Source organism: Lipotes vexillifer, unplaced genomic scaffold, assembly GCF_000442215.2.
Source record: "Lipotes vexillifer unplaced genomic scaffold, Lipotes_vexillifer_v1.1 scaffold241, whole genome shotgun sequence".
NCBI classification, from domain to species: Eukaryota; Metazoa; Chordata; class Mammalia; order Artiodactyla; family Lipotidae; genus Lipotes; species Lipotes vexillifer.
The window spans coordinates 465,355-469,161 of record NW_006784922.1 but is presented as its reverse complement, the minus strand read 5'-3'; the positions used below and the strand labels follow the sequence as shown (position 1 = coordinate 469,161).

At 39.7% G+C, this 3,807-nt stretch overlaps 1 non-coding gene across 1 annotated transcript; it reads left to right on the top strand.

Annotated features, from left to right (window-relative positions):
- The first annotated feature begins 1,346 nt into the window (after nucleotides 1-1,346).
- Nucleotides 1,347-1,419, top strand: TRNAR-UCU (transfer RNA arginine (anticodon UCU)). Its single transcript has one exon. It is a non-coding gene; the product is annotated as a tRNA-Arg (tRNA).
- The last annotated feature ends 2,388 nt before the right edge of the window (nucleotides 1,420-3,807 follow it).

The following is a 3,807-nucleotide window of genomic DNA, read 5'->3' as shown; positions in this document are numbered from 1 at the left end:
TTTAGATAGAATGGTAACATGGTTTTAGGAGGAGATGTTTTAAGCTAGCAAAGAGTTGTAGTGAAGGAGCTAATGAGAAATGTGAAAGCCTGGAAAAATGTAAATTAGAATTATTATAACTGATCTAAGATACTTATATTCTAGCTTAACACTCTTTAGTGGACACCACTTGGGAACTTAAATCCTATATTTGAAGTCATAAAGTTATTTTTTTATTTTAGGTTTTTTTTAGTCTTAATTTATTTTCTAGTCTGTATATAAAGAGAGGAAATGATGCAAGTACAGCTTGAAAAGAGATTTTGCTTACTGAGTATCTGATTGAATTTTGAAAGAGAAAGTGATTGTAAGCCAAATTGTATGTTTTTGCTGAATTTTTTAAAAAATTGAAATATAGTTGATTTACAATATTGTGTTAGTTTCAGGTGTGCAGCATAGGGATTCAGTGTTTTTTGTTGTTGTCGTTCCTTTTACAGATTATATTCCATTGGAGGTTATTTTTGATTACTTTTAAAATTGAGTTCTCTCTAAGTTTTTGTGGATTAAGGAAGGTTATAAAACGCATGTTGTACTTATGTACTTCATCCAAGAACTTCCTTTTCCACATTAATTATATTTTAATTTTTATATAAAGTGTACTTAGCATTCGTCTTTCCAAAAATATCAGTTCAGTGCTGTGAACAAAACAGAAGAGCTTTTCCTTGTGAAATTGTTTCCAAAGATTTTTTTTTCCTCAGTAAAATAGCTTTATTTTAAATGATTATTTAAATCACACTTGCTCATTATAAGAAAAAAAAAAAATAAGAAATTACCAAGGAGAAAGATCACTTTAAATTCCACCTTTGGGAGAATTTTCATTAGTGTTTTGATGACAGTCCTTTCAGGAATTTGTTTTTGCATATCTATACACACATCCACCCCCGGCCCCCGCCCCCCGCCCCCACCATGATCCATAAAAGGAATCATAGAGAAAAGCTGTTTATGTTATCTTGCATAGATCCCCATTATTCTCTCCCCCCATCTTATATCTCTACTCCTATCCCACAGGTAACTCTTGATGAAACCTACTGCAGTCACTCTCAAGCAGCATTAGCATCCTTGGGAAACTTGTTGGAAATAGAAATTCTCAGACCTCACCCTAGACCTACTGAATCAGACACTCTGGGCATGGGGCCCAGATATCTGTGTTTTAACAAAACCTTCAGGTGATTCTGTTGTGTGCTAATGTTTGAGAATCATTGACTTAGTGTATATATTTCTACATTTTTCTGTGCTCATACAGCCCTACACATACATATATATAGATACAAGCTTTAATAAAACCATTTTAAAAATCTGGATCAGAGAATTCCCTGGTGGTCCAGTGGTTAGGACTCTGCACTTCTAATGCAGGGGCCATGGGTTCAATCCCTGGTCGGGGAACTAAGATCCTTCAAGCTGCGTGATGCAGCCAAAAAAAAAAAAAAAAAACAAAATGTGGATCATATTATATAAACTTCTGTATCTTTTCCAACTCAGCATTACTTTGTGGAAATTCCTGCAAGTTGTCAGGTGTAGCTCTAATTCATTCTATTTAATAAATGGGTGTGGATCAAGACACTTCTCTGTGGATGGGTGTTCACTACACATCCTTGTCCATATGTCCTTATTTATCAATACTTTCATCTTTATGGGATAAATTCCCAGGAGTGGAATTGCTGGATGCAGGATGTACATACTTCCAGTTTGAATGATTTCTTTGCAAATGAGGTATAAGAGTTCACATTTTATTCAGCAACTTTCAGATATATTTAATATCTAGTTCTTTAGCCCTAACAACTGTGATAATTATGAATTGGGAGTTATAAACTCACTTTTACTGTGCAAAGGTAGCATGTTAAATTTTGTGTTAAATTTTATAAAAGTTCAAAAAATTCCCTTTTTTTAATTTTTTTTTTTTTTTTTTTTTTTGCCATGGTGCTTCATTTCTGCTGTTTCTTGGATTCTGGCTAATAGCAGCATCTAACCCATGGAGACTTCTACAACATCTGCAAAGGGTGTGTCTGTGGAACTTTGCGTGTGGGCTCTTGCTCTCTTCCACCCTTCAGATGTGTTAATCGTAGCAGTTGACTGAGAAGAGTAATCATTTCTTTCTCCTGAGGCTGCAGATTGTATAACGGTTTGGACGATGGAGTTTTAGCTTCAGTAGCTTGTTGCCAGCTGGATCTAAATGGCTTCCCTTTTCCCTTAGCATTTTGTGTTTGTTATTCTTTTATTCTGAGTCACAGTATCCTGCTGAGTTTGGTCCCAAGTATATTGGTTCCTGTTGGGCTTATTGTACAGTAATTGAAGGGGTAATCTGATGTTTGCTGACCACTTCACGTAGTTGAGCTAAACCTCCTCCATTCAACCACTTCTGTTTCTGGGGCTTGGTACACTCTCCTAGGCCCCGGCCTTCTGGAGGGGGGACCCTAGGACAGGACCCAGGGAGGCAGTTTCCTATTGAGGCTGCAAGTGACTTGGTTGCTTTGTTCTGCCCTCACCTGGCGGACGCCTCCTTCCCGCAGATTCCTTCTGGCTTCTGGTTCCTGTTGAAGGAAATCCTGTCCTCCAGATGCTGCCCCTTCTCTGCTTGTGGCTCTGTGTCCCCTCATGGGCCGCCTGTGATCAGCCTGTCTTAACCACCAACTTGGAACCTTAGTATGTGAAGGCACCTTAGAGACCTTCGCCTGGCCACCCGCACTTTGCAGTTGAGGAAATTCAGGTTCCGAGCAGGAGAGTCAATTATTTGACTAGTTAACTCAGCTGGTTTGACACTCAGGGTTTGTAAATGATGTATTGGAAGCCATAACATTCTTTTGCTCAGAAAGTTTGTTAGTGGCAGATCCACGATAAGCGTGGGATTTTCCCACCTTCACCGGCTAATCAAAATGACCTTCTGCATTGTATTGCTTCTGCCACTTCATTTCCCCATTGGCCAGGTACCCATTTTGTCCTTTGCCACCTTGCAGTCTTCCTTTGAGATTTACAACGTGAAGAATGGTGTTACTTCTTGGACCTTCAATTAAAATATCTCCCTTTTTTACACTCTTTTGTCCTGCTGGAGGATGCTGCTTGTAACTAAGTCTAGGCAGCCCTGACCTTCTAAAGCTCATTTGCTCACAAAAAGCTGGGCCTGATAACTGATGGTCATTTGTGCCATCAAGCTCTCAAGCTCAACTTAATATAAATTTCACTAGTTCCGGTGTCAGGGCACAGGTGAGGGTATCTTTTAGCACGTGTCAATAGAGCTAATTCTGGCTTTGAGAATGGAATCAGGAGGGGCTTTTGCCTGAGATGAACTTCTGGATCACACGTTTACTTTGTGCAAATTTGTTTTTAGGAAATTATACTAACGTTACCTGTGTTTTGACTTAAACATGGCAGCATGAGCATCTCAACTAATTTCTACCTGTTGGGTGGCATCCTCCATCATTGTCTGAGCTGGGCTGGCTGAAGTCAGCTCTCCTTGGTGGTTCTTATTTTCTACCAACTTAGCTTGACCTTTTCCTGGCTGGTTTTTCTCTGCCTGGTCCTGCTTTTACCTTTTTGCTTTTTCTCCTGTTTTCCTTCAGGAGGGGGCAAACCAATTCCAAAGCAGCATGTTGTTCTAGCCACAGAGCAGGAGAACCGTGGTGGCTACCCTGCCTGGCCAGCAGCCACGAGATGTCAGTTCTTGTGAAATCTTGAGCTCCTTAGCTGCTACAAGAGATTGCTTGATGGTTCTGGCAGGCAGGGAGGGGAAAAACCACTTCTTAGACTCTAGCAAAACCTTTGACTTAGAGACGTTAC